The 23,381-nt window shown below is 38.1% G+C and overlaps 1 pseudogene; it reads right to left on the reverse strand.

Moving 5' to 3' along the window:
* Positions 1–8,232: 8,232 nt before the first annotated feature.
* On the reverse strand, positions 8,233–22,594 carry LOC113351820 (annotated as a pseudogene).
* Between the last annotated feature and the right edge of the window lie 787 nt (positions 22,595–23,381).

A 23,381-nucleotide genomic window follows, 5' to 3' on the forward strand; every position in this document is an offset into this window, starting at 1 on the left:
AAAACCTAATCCCGTCACTTATGTGTGTCCTAGTTTCAAACTATAGTCGATTATCCTTTAACCTAGGTTTTGCAAAACCATTATTAGGTTAACGACTTGAAGACTTCATTTGGGATTCGTGAAGCCAGATCCAACTATTTTCTTTGTAGTTGCCTATTCTGATATTACTTGTTCTATTGTATTGAGTTTTATCTTTTCTAAGATTTACTCGAGATTTATCTCTGATAGGTAAGATATAAAAAGTAATCACAACATTTCTTCGTCTTAGACTCTTGTGATTCCACAATAACTTTTTCTGCTAATCAGTTAGGTTATTATGAGGTGACTAATATTTCTAGGTTGCTCTTTGGGAGTATAAGAACGGATTACCTTGATCTTTGGGTCAAAAGATGGAACAAAAAGAATAAAGGAGAGACATATCTGTGGGAGATAGATTTGTTTATGAGTCTTCGACTTTGGGTCTTAACAACTCTTAGTTGTGGGTGAGATCAGCTAAGGGAATCAAGTGTGCAAAATCCGGCATGGTTCTAGAGGCGTAAGGAACGTGATTGTACCTTAATCGATATGATACTTGGTTAGGGCTCAACTAAATTCCAGTCCGAAGTTGACTTGTAGTAGTCTAGAGTCTGTAGTGTCTTAATACAGTGTGGTGTTCAAATCTGGACTAGGTCCCGGGGTTTTTCTGCATTTGCGGTTTCTTCGCTAGCAAAATTTCTAGTGTCTGTGTTATTTCTTTTTCGCATTATATTTGTTTATATAATTGAAATATCACAGGTTGTGTGTAGTTCAATCAGTTGATAAATCCGTCCTTGATTGTTGGATAGAACTTGATTGACACTTGGGCATTGGTCTTTGGTACCGTCCAAGTTATCTTTCTTGATTGAGTATCACTTTTAAGTTGCTGCTCTCAGAATTATATTGGAGTTTAGTCTATACAGATTGCTGAACGAAATATTGGGTGTGGTTGTTATACCCCCGCGTTTTCAATTGGTATCAGAGCAGGCAAACACGCTAAGACCTCATAAGTCTGTGTTTGTAGCAATCTGACTCTACGGAAAAATGTGTTATCTCTAACAAACGCATCACCAGTAATAAAAGTTATGTTTATATGGAATATATTAAAGATAAAGACATGTCCAACTCAAATATAGATTGATAAGTGTTATCATTTTTACTTTACTAATGAGTCTGACTCTGAAGTAGAAAGGGAAGCAGCCAAAGAAAGTGCAGCAATTCTAAGAAAAGCTAGAATTCAATCCACTGAAGTTATTAGGCTGAAACACAAAGTCAATATGCTTACTGGTATGGTTAATGACCGTGACTCTCAATTAAAGATTCTCCGTGAAGAAAAAGCTGAAGTAAGCTTGTCAAGAAATTTACTAGAGTTAAAACTGGAGGAGAATGCTTTAGAGATTAAACGTTTATTGAGTAAATTCATTATTCAATGCAAGGTTTGTTCTGAAGAGTCCACTATACCTATTGCTTCTGACAAAATTGAGATGTCAATAAGCATGACTACTTCTAATCGTGGTTCTTTAACGAAATCAGTTTCTGAAGCCAAGTTGCAATCCCTTCATATCATTAAAAATGTGCTTACAACTTCCTCTAATTAAGGAACTACTGCATCTCAAGGAAGGAAGAAAACTTCTAACGATTATGTTAAACCTACTCTCTCTAATCACTCCGGTGATCAGAAAGTATGTTTCTGTTGTGACACAAAGGGACATGTTCGACGGAAGTGCAAATTAAGGTTGGATGATAATTATATTGGTCGACTCCAACACACATAAAATTTAATACTCAAAGGTGTAATTGATATTTGTATGTCTAAACCAATCGGTTTCAGGACTCACCCCGAGAAATGTTCCAGGAAGATCAGTTCAATTTGCTCCTCTAATGTCTGAACCTGTAATAATAGCTTTAACTTGAATCGGTCAAGAAAGTTTCAAAAGAATCCTTCAGAAACTAGTGTTCGGGATGATTTTCAAGATGTGAAAAAGGTACCAGAAGAAGTCAATCACAATGGAGCTACGAAAGAAAATCTAAATAAATCTAATAATTGAAGGATATAAACATCTCATTGACATACTGTCAAACTCCACCAGACAAACTTCTTCAGGTAAGGATTCAAACTTAGTCTCATATTTTGATGATAGTAAGTTTTATGATGTCTTTTCACATCAAAGGAGTTTCCTCAAAAAATTAGAATAAAAAAGAGGTTTAACCGTGAAAATTATTCATTTAATAAGCACGAAGCTCATACTTGTGTTAATTGATCACAAGGTTTAAAATCTTACTCATGAAAAATCCTGTTGAGTAAGATGTGCTAATGGTCAGGTATACTTGATGGCAAAATGTTCTATGTTTAGTTGAGTTATTTTCTTTTCGTTCATAGCTAGAATATTTGATGCGTGTCGTAAGTGCAACAACTTAATCAAGATATTTCCCACTAATTAACTAGTAATATAGCAGTAGTCAGGATCGTTCCCACAGAGAGTTGTGTGATTGATAGGTTATTTCAGAAAAATAATAAAAGACAAGGGGGATTGTTTGATCAAAGTAAAATAAAAAGAATAACAAATAAAAGAAAGAGATGATCAAGGAATCCTTCGCCGTTACCAAGAGAACTGGATTAGTATACTTATCTATCTTCGTTAGAACCATTCATCACCAACCGTAGAATAGCAGCTAGCTCATTGTTATCCCCAAAACTCCTTTTACCACGGATACAGAAGCTCTATAGTATCAGATTCTATCCAACCGAACCACCAAGTAGTAGCTCACTCAAGGTTTAATCCAATCGAGTGCTTTAGGCTTTGTGAATTAGGTTGATCCTAGTAGTTAAACTCTTAACTCAAGGTCCACTTGCTGGTGTTATCTTCAATCGCAATTGCTTCACAGAATCCCTCTGCAAGGTCTTGCAATTTCTACTTGTGTAGGAGATGCACGACTGAAAAGACGAGGGTTCCCAAATACACCACAATCTTTTTGTTTTAATCTATAAGTCCTCTTACCAAGAGTGATCGTCTACAGACAAAGTCGAGAAAATACAACAATTTCGGTATTAACACTTTGTGTGATTGTCTATGGATACGAGATCGAGACCGTACGACAACAAGATAACTTGTGTGATTGATGGTACTATCAAGTAATAAACAAATTCTAGTGTGCTACTTGATAATACAAGATTGAGACGATACAAGATTGAGACGGTACGATAATCATACTGTGCTACTTGATAATAGGTTCGGTAATAACCAAATTCTATAGGACCACTATCAAGTATCACAGAGTTAACGTATGTGTATTTTACTTTATTATAATAAACAATTATAATGCGAAATTAAAGTAAAAGACACAACAAGATTTTGTTAACGAGGAAACCAAAAATGCAGAAAAACCCCGGGACCTAGTCCAGTTTTGAGTACTCTCATAATTAAGCCGCTATACAAAATCTAAAACCAACTTCGTATAGTTGAGACCAAGCGGACTACCCCTAGCTACTTAGTTCCCTCAAAATCCATGCGCATTCGACTTCTAGAGTCACGCACGTGAATATCAAGTCCTTTGGATCGTATTCCAAACAACAAAGGAAGAATCTGTTTGGTAACCACTCTAATCAACCTTTGCTACAAGATATAGATGAGTCGTTGACAAAGGCTCTTCCGTTTAATCTAATAAACTCCTTTGTCCGGTTAGATCAATCTAACTTTAACTACCGAAATAGTCAAGTATAGATTCGCACTCAATCAAAATAAATCTCAAAGAGATATATTGAGAATATTGATCTCACAAAAACCAATAAGAAATCTTCTTCTTCTTCTTCTTCAAATCTTCTTTAATCTTCAATAACCTGCACAACACCACTTGAATCTCTTGTGATCAATCACGCACATAACGGAGTCTGTTAACAATGGATTATCACGAGATGTCTTTAGATATACAAACAGTTCTAAAGATCTCGTTGATACTTCGATCTAGTTTGAGTGAATCTTATAGCAGTTAGGTTATTGTGAAGTGACTGATATTTCTAGGCTGCTCTTCGGGAGTATAAGACCGAATTATTAGTTGGTTCTTGTTCACCTTGATCTTTGTATCAAATGACGAAACAAAAAGAATAAAGGATAGACATATATGTGGGAGACAGATTTGTTTATAAGTCTTCGAATTTGGGTCGTAGAAACTCTTAGTTGTGGGTGAGATCAGCTAAGGGAATCAAGTGCGCAGAATTCAGCGTGGTTCTAGAGGCGTAAGGAACATAACTGTACCTTAATCAGTGTGCGACTTGATTATGGCTTAACTACGTTCTAGTCCGAAGTTAACTTGCAGTAGGCTAGAGTCTGTAGCGGCTTAATATAGTGTGGTGTTCAAATCTGGACTATGTTCCGGGGTTTTTCTGCATTTGCGGTTTCCTCGTTAGCAAAATTTCTGGTGTCTGTGTTATTTTGTTTCCGTATTATATTTGTTTATATAATTGATATATCACAGGTTGTGCATAGTTCAATCAGTTGATAAATCCAACCTTGATTGTTGGATAGAACTTGATTGACACTCAGCCATTGGTATTTGGTACCATCCGACTTATTCTCATATCAATGAGTCTCACGGATTTCTATCTAATTGATTTACTGATTGTATTGAGAAAGAGATAAAGCTCTTTAATTTCTTTCTTGATTGAGTCTCACTTTTAAGTTGGTGCTCTTGGAATTAAATAGGAGTTTAGTCCATAAAAATTGTCGAACGAAATATTGGGTATGGTTGTTATACCCCCGCGTTTTCATTATTAAACCACTATAGACACTAGCCTACTATCAGACTTCGAAACGGAATTCAGTTAAGACTGAATTAACCCTTCAAGCAATTCAGTTGCAGTCATGCTTCTTAAATATATTGGATCTCGCAAGACCCTGTGCAATTGATTTCTTTAGTTGATGTCTTTTACATCCAAAGAGTTGCTTCAACCCTAGTGAATATTTTTGATACCATCTGCCTCTAACAGACAAACCTATTTTATTTCCCTTCAGATATATAATCAAGGTTTGGAAATCTCATTGCACTAGATAAATATAACAACCTCCACGAATCCGGAACACTTACATCCTTATCAAATAAAATCCTAGATCTCTAACCACCTCTCAAGAACAATCCAAAAAAATCGAAGAAAAATTTAAATACCTATCTTGAGAAATCACAAAGTCTGAGACGGATATAACTTTGTGATTTCTATTTATCTTATTCCTGATCTAAAGTTCGTGAACTTCAATAACCAGTAAAAAAAGATACGATTACAAGGACTATCAGGTAAAAGATAGTTTGACCGGGCTTTACGAATCCCTAATTGAAGTCTTCAAAGTCGCGACCTAAAATAGTTTCGTAAAAAAAACTAGTTTACGAATCCCTAATTGAAGTCTTTAAAGTCGCGACCTAAAATAGTTTCGTAAAAAAACCTAGGTTAAAGAGGATGACTCTAGCTATGCAACTAGGACTGAAAATTTCTAGGGATTCAGAAATCTTGTTGCAAGAGTCTCTCTATTTATAGATTTTCAAGGCGATAGATTTAAATTTATGTTAAAGTTGCTTGAGATTCAAGCAAACACTTTCTTAGTTTAGATGAAATTCCTAGTTAGGAAATCATATAAGCATGTGAAGAGTCCTCCTACATAAAAGAATATGCATTATGATCTATAGTTATGGAATCGTTCACATAGTCCATAACGGCTAAGTATGCCTTTGAACTTCCATGCAATACTGGTGTTCAATAAAACTCAAGACTAAACAATGGTTCACAAGCTTAAAGATATTTTGTGAATAAAGTTGTCTTAGGAGTGTGTATGAGAGTTGCAGCAAAAGAGAACATAGTCATATAAACAGTTCATGAACTTTTGACATCTGGAATTGCATAGGTATGCAAACTGGGTTTGCAAACCTCATGGAAGTTCGCGAAGTCAGACGGCAGGGGTATACAACCCGGGTTTGCAAACTTTCCCTCATTTCCAAACTCAGATGCAAAAGGTATGTAAACTGGGTTTGCAAACCTGTACAGTTTCAGGAATTCATAAATTTGAAATATTCCCAATAGCCATAAAAAATATACATTGTTTGCTTGGGCAATATTCAAATTATCAAAATGAAATACAAATATTTTGTAAACAATAAATTGTTTTAAGTAGGTTTGCTAAAGATCGAAGAACATCCACTGCTCGAATCATATTTCTAGAGTTTAACCAAGACAAACTTGAAATCGAATTTTTTTCTTTGCAGCATAAAATCTATTAAAATCATACGACTTAGTACCATAATCCTCATATTGTCAAGTCAAGATATGATGAAACACCCTCTACTACAACTAGGTAGTAAAAAGGTGAGTGTTAGACTCACCACATATCTTATCAACGGATACAACAAGGTTATTTGAATTTTAACATGATGACTAGATAGCTTTTTACCTTTTTTGCCTTTTACTTTTCCATTGCTTGCACGGTTTGGATACGACATCGTGGAATGGCATCGAAATTCCTTTTGTAAAGTTCTCTGACTTTTCATTCATCAACTTCGTGTCGTTCTGGAGTCTCTTAACAAATTTATTATCGTTCCCGAAACTTCGACATGTTTCTTAAACGTGTCCAAATTTGTCACGATAAGAATAATTTTTTTAAAAGATTATCTCTGTGATATTTCGTGCCTTCACTAGTACCAAAATTAACCTCAACATCTTCTTTTTCCAGGGGAGATTTTCCTGCAAGTATAAACATATTATTCTTGGTGTAAGAGGTGTTTCCATTAAATCATATACCACTAGTGTTCGCAAAACACTTTTGACCAACAAAACATGCTTGAGATTTTATCTGAAATACCAGAAAGCCTTAAATCACTTTTTACGGAATTAATTTCGGTCTTTTTGAGAGTTAGAGTTTTTGGAGTATTCTTCAGTATGTTTTTAAACCTCGTGAGTCTTTCTAAGATAAAAATATTTTATCTTGTCTAAGTTTTTCTTCAATTGATGTTCCTTGATGAATCTTTTCACTTTTGTTTAGAAAGTCAAGAATTAAATCAACTGAATCATCATTAATCAAGGAAAGCATCTATAAATATTTTTGCAACATATGGTGAATTATATGTATAATTTTAGAAGATATGCTCATCAGGCATATTATCAAGATAGGCAGAGAGTGGTTCATTTCCTTGATAATGGTCTTTTCTTAGACAATATTTTTCCATGTGGCCTAATCGTCGATACTTAAAGCATTGAAGTCATCCTCATCTTGAAAGTCTCTATTTTCATGGATCTGATATCTCGAGGTGAATCTCATTCCAGATTGTCTATCTATTCTTCTTTTTAGGAACCCTCTGACCTGTTGAGTGGCCAAAGATATTGTTGTGTCTACTTCAACTTGATCGTCATAACACTCATCAACCCAAGACGTACTAAGTTTAACAGAGTTACTAGGAACGACGACGACTTCCAGGATAATGAATTTTTGTCTTACAGTCTGTTGTTCATTATGAAAGATCTTCAATTTTCCCACAAGATCATTTTTTGATTGTTTTGGAAGATCGTTTCCTTCCGTAATGGCATGTTTCTTAGGTTTGTATCTTGCTGGCAAAGATTTGAGAACCTGAAGCACAATATCCTTTTCATAAATAGTTTTAGTTAGAGCACCGTTGGTCGAACTCGCAAGTTTTACGATTTCAAGCTTGTTGTCAATGTTAGATGTACAAAACTGTATCTTAATTATAGTTTACTAAAGTCAAGTCTTGGACTAGGATTAGAGCGAGGTAATTGAGTATTGGATATCATTGAATAACCCTCAAAGATTGAAGATTAAAAATTAAACGAAGACATTTGTGAGAACTTCATCAACAAAGAGGTATGTTAAGACTGATCTATGCTATTTACTCATGGCATATACCATTCTACAATATAGGATATTTTTTTATTCTGATATCAAGGTTGTTCAAGTCTTGATATCGGGAAACTTAAGCCTGGTGCTCAAGGTTGTTCAAGTCTTAAGCTATTAAAAAAAATTAAACACGAATTAACACACATTTCTGAGTTAATTCTCATATGCCCATTCACACTCAACGACAGATAACGATGTTATCTTTTATCGATCTACAGTCATAGATAAATAACACTCTAATACTTTGAAAACAACGCTCTTGGTAAGTGGATTAAACTAGCTTTAGATGTCCTTTGTTTTCTGCCTTTTTGTTTCTTTGAGTCAATAAATCCTAACCCCTTTTATTTTTCATTTTGCAGGCACGATTTTTGTCCAATGGATTGAATTGCTTGATTAATGCTGCAATTCCAGATACATGTGGAGTTGCCATGCTTGTTCCAGATAATAATGCGTAATTTTGCCCTATACATTCATCCAAGTAAGTCAGTCAGTTCTAGACCAAAACAAAGAGTACTAACAAAAGGACATAGATAATTAAACACACACACACAAAAAAGAAAAAAGAAAAAGTGCAGTCTTACCCATAAGGATTTGATAAAAAATACTAACGGGACTCCAAGCTGCCCATACAAGGTGTCCTGGTGCGAGAATATCTGGCTTAAGAACGTCTACCGGATTCCTGTTACTGTCAATAATATCTGGTCCTCTTGAAGAGAACCTACTGACAACGGGCGCTGGACCTTGAAAATGAGCTAACCTTCCATCTCCAATTGCTGCCTTTCCACTATATCTTCTACCAAATCCACTCTGATCCCTATAAATTCGCTGCTCATAGTAATCGGCAATAATCAGAACCATCATCCAAAGAGAAAAATCATCAATCTATCATATTCAATTTACTAGACGAGTTTTTCATTTCTCAGTCACTTGGAACTTACTTTTGCATCAACTAGTCTTGGAACCATAATCCCAGGAACAGAGAACGGAATGGGTTCGGCCATGAATTCCCCATAAGCAGGATTAGCTACTAGAATAAAGCCCGCGAATCTTAATGCCCTAGCTGTGTCGATAATGGTGGTGACAGTGGAGGTCCCATTAGCAAAGCCAGCAGAAAAGCTGCAGATAACAATACTACCCTGCACTGCCGTAGGATCTAATGCTTCAGGGTATTGACATTCTTCGACATATTCTGGTGTCTTTGGAAATGTCCCATTTTCCTTCACTGCATCCTTGGCTAACACCAGCTTATACTGCAGTTAACCCGTTTCCCATAGTTGGTCCTATTCGAAATTAACCCACCAAATTCTAAGAAAATTACTACGACATCAGCATAACACAACAGGAGGATGATTTTTGAGATGTTGGTTACCTGACAATCCAACACCCGAGATTCTTTGACCATTTCCAAGAATAAGAGTACCTGGAAAACTTCTGTCTGTGCTGCATGCAGCAACACCAACTGCCCAAGGACTGAAAGAAACGACAGTGGATGGAGATTGAAGGTAGTTACAAGACAAGAAAGTATATAGAACACAAGAGTGTGAAACCAGACGAGACAAGAAATTGTGTGATTTCATTGTCAATGAGAACTCCTATATAAAGAAGTTAGCTTACAAAAGATTATGTCGAATATCCTGACATAGGTAACATATCTCTTAAAGAAGGTAAGCAAATATTTACATCTAATACAAAAGATACTGGAATATACATCTAACACCCCCCCTCAAGTTGGAGCATGAAGAGTCGAAATGCCCATCTTGAGAAGAAGATTTTGAAACTGCTGACGTCCCAAAGCTTTAGTCAGAATATCAGCTAGCTGAGAAGTTGTATGAATATAAGATGGAACGATAGTACCTCGAAGAATTTCATCACGCACAAAATGACAGTCAATCTCGATATGCTTCGTACGCTCATGAAAGACGGGATTATTAGCAATGTGTAACGCAGCTTGACTATCCCAATGAATTGAAACTGGTTTTAGATATCCTGCACCAAAATTTCGGAGCAATCCTTTTAACCATATAATCTCACAAGTTGTGGAGGCCAAAGCACGATATTCTGCTTCGACTGAAGAACGAGACACTGTGGTTTGTTTCTTCGTTTTCCACGATATAGAAGAACCGCCGAGAAAAATAAAATGGGCCGTGAGAGAACGAAGACTAATTGGACAACTAGCCCAATATGCATCACAATAGGCCTCAAGAACTAATTTGGAATCAACTCGAAGTAAAATACCTTGCCCAGGGCTAGATTTCAAATAACGCACAACTCGAAGTGCAGCATCCCAATGAGATTGAGTTGGATGTTGCATAAACTGAGACAAAGTATGAACAGAGTAACATATATCAGGCCGTGTAATATTTAAATAAATTAGTCTCCCCACCAACCTTCGATAACGAGCAGGATCAGGCATGAGCGTGTCTGAAGCAAGAGCTAGCCGATGATTCTCCTCCATTGGGATACTAGCTGGTTTGGATCCGAGAAGACCTGTTTCCGTCAAGATATCTAGAACATATTTACGCTGGCAAAGGAAAATTCCTTTAGAGCTTCTAGCTACCTCAATACCAAGAAAATATTTTAATTTGCCCAAATCCTTCATATGAAAGCATCTACTGAGATATGCTTGAAACTCACAAATGGCAGCCTTATTGTTACCAGTAATAACAAGATCATCCACATATACTAGAATATACATAATAATATTTCTTTTGCGATAGAGAAATAACGAGTGATCTGAGGCACTTGTAGAGAAACCATATGTACGCAAAGCAGTTGCCAGCTTTGCATACCAACACCGGGGAGCCTGACGTAAACCATACAAAGACTTACGAAGTCGACAGACTTTTCCAGAAAATCCATTACCGAACCCAGGAGGAAGTCGCATAAATACTTCTTCATATAAATCACCATGAAGAAACGCATTGTGGACATCCATTTGAACTAACTCCCAGTTATTGATTGCAGCAACCGCAAGAAGAGTTCGTACAGTAACCATTTTTACTATAGGAGCAAAAGTGTCTGTGAAGTCAATTCCTTCCTTTTGATGGGTGCCAAGGATGACTAATATGGCTTTGTAGCGCTCAACGGAGCCATCAGATCTTCGCTTAATTCGGAAAACCCACATACAACCAATTACATGTTTGTTAAGAGGCATATCTTCAATTGTCCATGTACCGTTGGAGATTAGGGCAGCAATCTCTTCCTCCATTGCTTTACGCCATCTGGGATCATCCATAGCCTCCTTAAATGATTTGGGTTCAACATCATTCGAAATGGCTGCAACAAATGTACGATGGGCAACAGAAAAAGCATCATAATTCACGAAATGGGTTATTTGATAGGGAGTACCTGAGGTCTTGATTGGTACAGGTGAAGCTTCAGGGGGAACCAAGGTTGTGTTAGCCTGTTTTGAAACACCCTGCCAACTTACAAAATCCCTGTGACGTACATTCTCAAACTTTGTACGTTTACCGCGCCCCAGATCCTCATCTGTAACTATGTGGTGATGAGGTTCACTATCTTCGGTCACTGTGGGAATATAATCTGTACCAGATACAGGTACAACAGGTGGAGGAGCATCAGGTAATACTAATTCAGAATCAGGTACAGCAGGTGGAGGAGCATCAGGTAATACTAATTCAGAATCTCCTTCAACAGAACGTGTATCACATACAACAGGTTCTGGCGGATGAAGTACTTGTACATTATCATCGTCTGTGATGTGTACAGAGTCTTGTGCAACGTCCTGGAGATCTGGTGCAACATCCTGGAGATATGGTGAGCTTCTAAACTAGTCTGTGGAGGTGCGTCATTATCAGCAGCGGAAGAAGAACCACCAGAAACTGGTAAGACATTATAATCAGCTTCAAAGGGATCTGCAGACATATCCCTAGATATAGTTCCAGCAGTCTCATCAAGATACAAAGAGTGCAGTCGCAGAAGCTCATTTTTATCAGCTAACGGAAAAACATCTTCAATAAACTCTACATCTCGGGACTGAAAATATTGACCTGTGTCTAGATCAAATAGATGCCTTGCCTTCTTTCCAAACGGATAACCGAGAAATATACAACGACGACTGCGACTTTCAAATTTATCGCAAGGACTAAGATTTTTCGCATAACAAAGACAGCCAAAGACTCGAAGAGAGTTAAAAGTAGGAGCCGAACCATATAGAATATCATGCGGTGTTTTGAAATTAATAACACGAGAAGGAGTTCTATTAATCAGATATGCAGCAGTTAGGACACATTCACCCCAAAAATCGATTGGTAAACAAGCCTGAAATCGTAGTGCACGAGCAACATTAAAAATATGACGATGCTTCCTTTCCACCCTTGCATTTTGCTGCGGTGTCTTAACACAAGAAGTTTGATGAACAATACCATTCTTTCGAAAATAAGGAAAAAGACCTTTGAACTCAGTTCCATTGTCACTGCGTAGAATCTTAACCTTTTGTGTAAACTGACGTTCAACCATCGCAAAAAAATTTGTTAACAAGATAGGCACCTCATCTTTAATTTTCATCAAATACACCCAAACACATTTAGAAAAATCATCCACAATAGTCAAAAAATATCTCGAGTTACAAGCACGATTTGCACGATAAGGGCCCCAAACATCGCAATGAATTAACTGAAATAAATCGTCTGCCTTATTATCACTTAATGGAAAAGAAGTACGAGTTTTCTTGGATCTATGACAGACTTCACAAGCATGAAAATCTAACTGACTATCAATACGACCGACTTGAGGTAGAGACTTCAATACTTGAATAGAAGGATGGCCAAGTCGTTTGTGCCATAATTCCGCAGCAACCTTCGCTAACACAACATTAACACGAGATGGTTCCCTCGCTATCAAGCAATAAAGCCCATCAGTGAGCTTACCCATACCAATCTTCGTCCTCAGAGTATGGTCCTGTATAAAACATTCAGAGTTAGTGAATTGAACACTTAACAGATGCTTCTGTGCATGGTTAGCATGTGATGAAGATAGAAATTGAGACACGGAGATGAGATTGCAAGTGAACTTTGGAACATACAGCACATTGTGCAATATAAGAGAATCATTCAACTTTACAGTCCCAATTTTGGTTGCCTGTATACTTACACCATTAGGCAAACCAATTTGAATAGGACTAATATCACGACAAGATTCAAACAAGTTGTCATCGCAACAAACATGATTGGAAGCTCCGGTGTCAACAATCCAGGTATGACCACTCTTACCAGTTAGACGAACGTGATTTGTAGTTGCTGATATCTCACCAACAATAGCATTCTCCTTGGCATATGATGGGTTACGGAAAGATGATGATTCGTTTTTGGTCTGAGTCGCAGGTGGACGTCTTGGCTGGCGACCATCTGGATAACCATGCTTCTCCCAACAACGATCCTCAAGATGTCCATTGTGACCGCAATAAGTGCACTTTAATGGAGGTTTGGCCCCTCCGGTTTTTGATCCTTGTGGCTTATGTACGTGAAAAGCCATTGGAGTAGCTGTATCCTCCCTTTGTTGAGTATATGATTTGACTTCTTCCTCTTGGATGAGACGAGAATACACCGCATGCAGAGACGGAAGTGGTTCGGTGCCCAAAATACTAGAACGAACATTAGCGTAATAGGGTACGAGACCCATTAAAAGTTCACGTACCTGATCGTTATTACGCCGAGTTCTGAGAGTCACATTCAAACCGCAAGTGCAACCGGAGCATTGACAGGAAGGTAAGGCATCAAAATCATTGATGTCATCCCAGAGTTTCTTCATCTTCCCGTAATAATATTGAATGGACTCTCCATCTTTTTGTTTGCAACTAGCAACATCATATTTGAGCTGAAATATTTTTATTCCATTCCCTAGAGAAAAGCGAAGTCTAATGTCTTCCCATAAATCGAAAGCAGTATCATGATAAGAAATTGAAGAACGAAGAATTGGATCAATCGTATTAAAAATCCAGGCAACAATCATGTAGTTGACAGTCCACCAATCATCCAAACCAGAAGAATCAACAGAAGGTTTGGAGACTTTACCATTAATGAAGCCAAGTTTTCGTTTTGCGCCCAGAGAGATACGAAACCCTTTAGTCCATTCTTTATAATTCGATCCTTTGCGAACTACATGTGTGATGATAGTTCCCAGTCCATCGTTTGAAGCTAAAGTATATATAGATGAACGATTCTTAGAAGAAGAAGAAGATGTAATTAAATCGTCTGGCATATCTAAAACCGGACTCAAGATACCATGAAGATAGTTACAAGACAAGAAAGTATATAGAACACAAGAGTGTGAAACCAGACGAGACAATAAATTGTGTGATTTCATTGTCAATGAGAACTCCTATATAAAGAAGTTAGCTTACAAAAGATTATGTCGAATATCCTGACATAGGTAACATATCTCTTAAAGAAGGTAAGCAAATATTTACATCTAATACAAAAGATACTGGAGTATACAAAAGATACTGGAATATACATCTAACATAGATGGTACTTTATTACCAGCTGCTTGGACAACAAAGACTCCGGCACGACGAGCAAATAACATGAAGATGTCGAAAACATTGAAGAAAGTAATTGTGTCTTCTGGAGGTTCATCTGGTCCAACTGAAAGTGTTAAGATATCTACTCCATCTATAATTTCCTGCACCAGTTGCAATATATAGGTTTATCAATCATGTATAATGTATTTGAAGAATGTTTAGATATACTCATTCCGTCCCTAATTAGATGACCTAGTTGTAGTTTGCACAATTTTAAGACAAGGATGTTAGTAAAACTTAGAAATGATTTATCTCTTAAACTATATCACGATTTTTCGTAAATTTTATACCGTTGAAAAGAATTTTAAAACATTTACTTAACGAATATAAACATAACTATCAAATTATACATACTTCTTATAGTAACAAAAATAGGTCATCTATTTATGGGACAAAACTTAAAACCAAGTAGGTCATCTAATTAGGGACGGAGGGAGTATATATCATGGAGATATATTTGGTTATGGTGAAATATTTGTAATACTTGATCAATTGCAGAAACCACATCTGCTACTGTTCCCACACTCGGAAAGATTGCCTTGTAAACAACAATCCTATTCAATTAAAAAAGCAAAAGGTATGTGCATTAGTGCTCCATACATCCATGATTATCAAATGATTTTCCAAATTAGTTGTTCCTGACATAATATACATAGAAGCTAATGTATTTGACAATCCTAGTAACAAGAAAACGTTACCGTGCACGCGGAGCCATCCCACTGGCGAACCCATAAAAGAACCCATTCATGATGACTGGAACCATAGAATTACCAGCAGCGATTGATGCCACGTGGCTGTTTATATCGATGTAACGGCATTATTGTATTTTCTTCAATTAATTTTTTTCGTTACGAAAGTAATTTTGCAGGTAATATAGTCTATACCTTCCGTGCCCAACTGCATCAAAAGGTGATAAGAAGTCTATTGATGAGTTAAGTGGTGCAACAGCTTGAGCTCCAGCTGAGAAATACCTAGCAGAGACTATCTTCCCATTGCATGCACTCACATCAAACCTAGGTCCAGTCTCACAAGCACCCGAAAACCAAAAAAAGCAAAATTTTAGGGTTTGGTCCGACTTTCTCTCTCCTGTTCTCTCTTCTTCCTCGCTCTTATTTTTCTGCCCTTTTTTGTGCCTCCCATGGAGGAACATATTCGATCTCTTCCACCTGATATACGGATGGAACCTCCTACGAATATTAGTTTTAATCATCAAAAAAATCGTTCCCGTTCCAAATCGAGAACAAGAAAAGTTTTCACCCAGAAAAATTCGAAAAACCCAGATGTTACTGTAGCAAACACCCCAAACAATGGTGGTTTACCCGAAATAGGCAATAGATCCAACAATGGAGGCAACAATGGAGGCAAATCTGATGTGGGTAATCGCTCATATGCTACCATAGTCAAGAAAAGAAGCCATAAAATGTCATCTATAGATGCAGATTCACTATCATACCCTCCTGTTCGTTCCTCAACAGGTGAGATTGTAATTAAGATTCCAAAAGATTTAAGTTCTCGTTCTAAAGAAGTTTGGAAATATAGTCTTGTGGGTCGCTTCAATTTCAGAACCCTTGGTCTGAAATTTGAGGAAGCTAAGAAGATCTTGTGTAATCAATGGAGTCTAACTGGACAAGTTCAGTTCATCCCATGGGTAAGGGGATATTTCATTATCAAGCTGTTCAATGAGGCAGATCGTAAGCGTGTCAGCTATGAAGGTCCTTGGAAGGTTAAAGCTCAACAGCTGAAGGTGTTGCCATGGACTCCCATGTTCAACCCGGAGTCGGAAAAGATTTCAAGAGCTGCTGTTTGGGTTCGTTTCCCATATCTGCATCTTGAATACTGGGAGGAAGAAATTCTGTTCAGAATTGCTCGTGGTCTTGGCAAACCAGTTGTTGTCGATCCTAGAACTCTAAAGCATGAATATGGGTACTTTGCTGCTGTGCTCATTGATATCGACTTCTCCAAACCGCTGGGTAATATTATCATAGATGATGAAGAGTTGCCTAATGGTTTCTATGTTGATTATGAGATCTATAACAAACCTGATTTCTGTGAACATTGCAAAACAATTGGGCATGTGGAAGAAAATTGCAGAAACAAGAAGTATAAAGACTTGAAGAAGATGTATGACCAAGAAACAGATCAGTTGAAGAGAGCAGCACTGAAAATTGAATTGGATGGGCTGGAAAATGTTTGGAAGAAAAAGGAGTACACGAAGACAAATTGGCAAGAAAAAGATAAGATGGCTGAAATCTCAAAAAAAACGGCGGATGGTGTGGGTTTTGAGGGGATACATACGCTTTTCCCGAGTGCCTCTGCTAGCTCTAATGGGGATGAAGAAGAAATTGTTGATACTGCAGCTCAGCAAGACCAGGTTGTTGATTCTGCAACTCAGCAAGTGCAGGTTGGTGTTGTAGATGATTTTGCTGTAGATGAAGCTGCTGAGTCTTTGCCATACGCTGCAAGTTCTGATGGGGATAACAATACGGGAGCTCATGCTTCAAACTTAGATAAAGAGGAAGAATTACTCATTGTCTTCTATGAAGAACATAAGAGGAAGGCGATTAACTTGGCAAGAGCTGCAGAGTTAGCTAGAACAGAGCAGGGATTGGCATTAGCTAAGCTACAGAATATGAGAAGATCAATCACTAAGAAGAATCACCATGCTGAGCCAAGGATTTCTGAAATACAAGACGTTGCTGCTCCAGCTAATGAGATTGCAGTCACAGAAGATGCAGATTCTCTGAAAGAGCATATTGAAGGTGTAGGTTTTAGCTCCCCTGCTAAAACAGCTAGAAGAGTTTCTCCAATCAAACCTGCCGAGCCTCTTGTGGTTTCTAATAAATTATTGATTGGTGTTGATGGGGTGACAATTGATTCAGATAACTTACAACCTGTTCTACAAACTAGTAGTGCGACCAACTTGGTGGAAGATGAGACTGCTGTTTTGGGGTGGGGAGCTGCCAAAGATGAGGAAGATAGAGTCAAAAAAGATCTGGCAGGGAAAAAGAAGTTAGCTAATTTGGATAACGAGAAGCCAAACAAAGTTGTAATGAAGAAAAAAACCAGCAAGCAAGCTAACAATTCTGGCAAGGGGGAGGAAAAGGGTTCGACAAGCCCTTCCACAAACTTGGTTATTTAATGCGTGTGTTCTTTTGGAATGCTCAAGGCTTGGCTAAAGATGGTGCAAAGGCCAAGTTAAAAGAGCTTCAGAATTTGCACAAACCAGATATTATTTGTATTGCAGAGGCGTAGGTTTTCTGCACTGCTCGTTTTGTCAGATCTTTGAGATTGGTCGACTTCTCTGAGGATGTTGTTACGAATGAGGCCGGTGATGCTAAAGGCAATCTTTGGGTTATGTGGAAGAACTCGTTAACAAGACCTAGCATTCTTTCTTCTTCTAAACAGGCTATTACCATTGAAGTGGAAGATAATATTATTACAACAGTTCATGCTTCTTACAACCCAGTCACAAGGAAAATGCTGTGGCGTCAATTGGATTTGGGCTCTACTTCGCTTCCTTGGATGGTTTTGGGTGATTTCAACCGTGTGTTACGCATGGAAGAAAAAAAGGGTGGCATTCCAATCAAAGAGGTTTATATGAATGAATTTAGAAGTTGGATATCAGATAATAGTTTGGTGGAAGTGGACTCTTTGGGCAAGAAATACACCTGGTCTAACCGCCAGAAAGGTAGTAGAAGAATTGTATCCAAACATGATAGATCTGTAGTCAATGATGCTTGGTTTTTCAAATATGAGAATTGGAGATGTAAGGCCTTGCCTAGAATCTGTTCTGATCATTCTCCTCTTATTGGTTTTGCTTTTCAAAGTCCAAGACCGAAAAGAACTCCTTTTAGAATTCAGAAAATGTGGATGTCGCATCCAAGTTTTATGAACTTGGTTAAAGATACCTGGAACTTGAGTATGGTTGGTGCCCCTCATTTTGTCTTTTCCAGCAAGCTTAGAAGACTTAAAGATGTGTTGAAAGTTTGGAACAGAACGGTGTTTGGCGATGTTCAGTTTAGGTTGAAACAAGCTGAGCTTAAGCTGGATGCTGAAATGGACCTGCTTGATTTAGATCCAGCTGATGAAGTGCAGTTCTCTAGGGTGGCTGATGCCAAGAAAGCAGCTGATGATGTGCGGGTTGACCTGGCTTCTATGCTTCGTATGAAGTCGAGAGTTACTTGGCTGGAAGAAGGAGACCAAAACACTAGATTTTTCCACAATAGCATTCGCATGAGGAGAAGCCAAAACACTATCTCGGAGCTCAAAATTTCTACTAACTCTACTTTGTTTTTGCAGGAGGACATTAAAATTTTCTTGTCAACCATTACAAGGATAAATTCAATGGTGGGGATACTTGTATTGATCCAAAGCTGTTTGACTTTGATCATGCGTATTTCTCCTCAGGAGAGTATTCTCATGGCTATCCTTCCTTAGAGATTAAGGCTGCTGTGTTCGATTTGGGTGCTGATTCTGCGCCAGGCCCTGATGGCTTCTCTGGGAATTTCTACAGACTTTGCTGGGATACGATTCTGCAGATCTTTGCAAGGCTATTGTCAATTGTTGGGATGCGGAAAATTCCAATGGTATTAACTCAAGTTTCATTGTGCTCATCCCTAAAATAGCAAGTCTGATGCTGTTAAAGACTAGGCCAATTGGTTGAGCAATTTCTTTTTCAAAATCATCACAAGATAATGGCGACAAGGCTGAGCTCTGTGCTTAACAATTTGATTTCAGAGGAGCAAGTGGCTTTTATGAAGGGTAGAAACATTCATGAAAACATTGCTTTGGCTTCCGAGCTGGTCAATGAGATTAGTAGTAGCAGAAGGTATGGTAATATTGGCCTCAAACTTGATATTGCTCAAGCTTTTGATACGGTGAGTTGGGAGTTTATTGCTGAGTTTTCCGTCAATATGGGTTTTTGACAACTGGTGTGCTTGGATTCTTAACATTCTCAACTCAGCCAAAATCTCGATCATGGTGAATGGTAGCCCGAAGGTTTCTTTAGCATTTCTAGAGGTTTAAGGCAAGGATCCCTTTCTCCTCTAATTTTTGTCCTCATTGAAGATGTTTGAGCTGTAATCTGTCCAAGCTCTTTGCTCGTCGTAGTATGCACTATGGTTAAAAAGAAAGGTATTGCTCCTCTCATCTGCTTTTGCGGATGACATTCTTATTTTCTGCAGGGGCAATCTGCAAAGTCTTCAAAATCTGATTTCTCTTTTGGGTATGTACAAAAGGCCTCTGGCCAGTGTGTGAATCTTGCCAAGAGTCAATTTTACTATGGAGGAGGTCTTATTCGAGAGCTGTGGCAATTTCAAATTTCTTGGGCATGGAGAGAGCTTAATTCCCTGACAGATACCTTGGTATTCAACTAAAGCCTGGCATTGTTAGGATTATTCATGTTCGTCAGGTGGTGGAGAAGATCAGGGACAAGCTTGCGGGTATGAAAGGTCAGCTCCTCTCTTTTCAAGCAAGACTGGTGCTGATTAAGTCTTTGATTTCGAGCCATATTATTCATTCCATGGCTGTTTATAAATGGCCATGTATGGCCATCAAGCAAGTTGAGAAGGCCATTAGAAATTTCCTTTAGTCTGGAGATGCGGAGAAGTGTAAATACTTCACAGTTCGTTATGATAGCTTGTGTTGCACGAAGAGTGAAGGAGGGATGGGTCTCAAAAAGATGTTAGATGTTAAAAAAGCAATGCTGATGAAGCTTTGGATCTCTATAAGAGATTCTGACAAGATTTGGGCAAGGTTTCTGAAAGCTAAATACTTCAAGAGCAATGGAAATTTAATTGACTACAAGATGGGTTCGTCTGTCTTTCCAGGTATTAGATTGGTTTTCAACTTTGTGCAAAAACACACAAGATCAATTATAGGCAATGGTGAGAACTCTTCCCTTTTCTTTGATAATTGGTGTGGTGATTTTTCGATTGCTAAGAAGCTAGGCATTTCTTCCAAAGGGCCTAAGGATTTTCAGGCAAAAGTGTGCGATATTATTGTCGATGGTATTTGGGAAATCCCTCAAGCTACAAGAAATTTGATTCTTCGTTGTAACATTGATGAGGATAACTTGCCAATTATTGCTGGGGGTGATGATTATAAGATTTGGGACCTGGATAAAAAATGTGTTTTTTCGGTCAAATCTGCTAAGGCAGCTATCAACTCTCCAACTGATATTCAGCCATGTGCAGCTATGTTCTCGAGAAAGGTGGTGCATCCTTCTTTGGGTGTGCAGTACTGGAAGATATGGACCAAGCAATATTGTGCAACTGATGACAACATCATTATGAAGACTGGGAGAAGTTTGGCCTCAATGTGTCGCTTATGCCGCAAGAATTTTGAGACCTTAAGCCATATTACTTGGCACTGCAGTTTTGCTAGGAGGATCTGGGCTTGGGCTGCTGGTATCTTCAGTATCCAGCCGAACGAGGATTTAGTGAGTTCTTACCAGGCTGCAAAAGGTCGTAGTAGGATGATTAAGGATTTGTGGCTTGTCACAAATCTAGCCATTGTCATGGAGCTGTGGAAGACTCGTAACAAGGCTTACTTTGAGAATGCACCAATTCATTGGCTTGGTTTTAAGGGTCGGGTTTAGCAAATGATTCGCGACAACTCAATTAGAATGAAGGGTCATATGTTCAACAATGTAGAAGATTTGAGGATTTTGAACTATTTCCGGGTTCAGCACATGTCTTGAAAATTCTCTATCCCTCTTGAGATTAGATGGTTTCCTCCAAATCCCGATGAGATAATGATTTGCTGCGCTGGTGCGTCAATGGGTAATCCGAGTCAAGCTGGTGCGGGGGTTATGTTTCGTGATGCTAATTCAGCGGTGCTTGGCGTTCTTTGTGTTGGTCTGGGCTGGCAAACCAACTTCTATGCTGAGGCATGTGCAATCATTTATGGTGCGATGTTAGCTAAGATCTGGAAGGCCACCAACATTTGCATTCGTTCTGATTCGATGAGTTGTATCCAAGCTTTTGAGAAGGATGAATTGCCCTGGCAGCTGAGACAGAAATGGAGAGTAGCCAAGAAGTTTTTCTCCAATTTTCGTTATATCCATAGCTATAGAGAGATAAATTTTTCTGCTGATGCTTTAGCCAAGCGAGCCTGTTTGCTGGCTGAAGATATCTTTGAATTTTATGAGGGTCGTCCGGGCTTCATTCTGCCTGTAGAATGGCCTGGCCAAAGTTATTTTCGTTTCAATTAGTTCTCTCTGGCGTTTAGCTTGTTTTCGGCTGAGTGCTAGTTTGAACTCCCCCTGTTTTGCTTTTTAGCTTTTTGCTCAATACATTTTTGACCGAGTAAAAAAAAAAGCACCTGAAAACCTAGATAAGTTCGACGTAAATGGATTCGTAGGATCGTAAGCAAAGCTTGGATGCATTGGGTTGATGCCCGTATCAATGATTCCGACGACAATACCTTCACCAGCATTTCTATATCCTCCTTCTCGACTCCATACCCCTGTAGGTAGTCCTAAGTATTGAGGACTATATGTTGTCATTAACTTCGCACCTCTATCTTTCTCTACCAACCTCACCCCTCGAGCTGATTCAAGTATTTTAGCCTATGAATATCGACATTATAGACGAAACGTTTTATTGGTAATCGAATCAATGCAACATGCAAATACAGAGAGAGACAGACAGCGAGAAAGAGGGAGTACATACTTGAGAAGAAGTGGTATGAATAGCGAAGCCATTAACAATGTGTTTGAAGCTATAAATCTTATTGTAAGTCCCAAGCTTTAGAGTGCTTTGAAGAAGAAGATCATGCGAGTCCACCAAGCGTTTAGCATGGGCTTTTGAAGCCAGACTGCATATATAAGAAAATATCAATCATAAAAGATTGGCATGGCGTTTTTTTTCATTATTATTATTATTTTTCATTTCATTTTGCTCAATCTTGACGTAAAATTCATAGTTGCTCTCATTAATATGTATCACCTGTTTGGATCAAGTGTTTTTCCTTCTTCAAAAGGCGTGGCATCGCTTTGGCGAAATGCTACAGGTTCTCCTTCCATTAAAACCAGGTATATTGCACGTTGATCGTCTGCAAAGCTTGATTTGATGATCGGTGAACACAATAGAAAAAGAACAACACCTACAAGAAAGCTAGCATACTGTGATGAGACTAGGGAAATCGTCATCTCTTTAGGCTGCGACTAGGATATGTACGTAGAAGTTTTGTTAATGAGGGAACATTATTCGACGACAACAAAAAGCACGATCAAGTGTACAAAAACATAACGCTAATAACTGGTTAGTTATAGTACTTTACACAATAACATTATCTGATGATAAAAGAAGTAGCATTGTTTCTGTCTTGATCAGCATCATACATTTAGCATGAATAAAAGCTGGTTTGTGTAACTAATCAAAAGAACTTTAACTATATGAAGAGCCGAAAACAGTCACATTATTTGCAACCGTTGCTTCTGTCAGTTCTGTTCTCGGATTGTTTTTTAGCACCTACCTTCATGCAAAACGCACCTGTAGGTTAGAATATAACTTGCATGCCTTGACGATACCATGAAGTCAACATCCTCGATATATAATAAATTTGTAGCAACGATAGAATATAAGGTTTTTCTGATTGATCGACAGCATCGTAAAGCAAACAAATTGATCGAGACATCGAGTACTACTACAACTATTCAATGCACTGTATAAACATGAATAAAGTTGATCTGACTACTTGATTGTAAGAACATCATTAGTAGAAAACAGTAACCGCTACTTTGGCTGTTGTTTCAAAGTTACTTTTAGCATCTCCACACCAAACATACGTCGTTCTCTGAGAATTTCTCACTGAAACCCTAAGTTGTTCACGGCTCTAGATGATATGCATGATTGTCATCCGCGATTGGTTTTATGATAAAATAATCATTGTCAGCCTCCCAATTTGACATGGAACACTTTTTTTTTTTTAACACG

Source organism: Papaver somniferum, chromosome 1 (genome assembly GCF_003573695.1).
Source record: "Papaver somniferum cultivar HN1 chromosome 1, ASM357369v1, whole genome shotgun sequence".
NCBI classification, from domain to species: domain Eukaryota; kingdom Viridiplantae; phylum Streptophyta; class Magnoliopsida; order Ranunculales; family Papaveraceae; genus Papaver; species Papaver somniferum.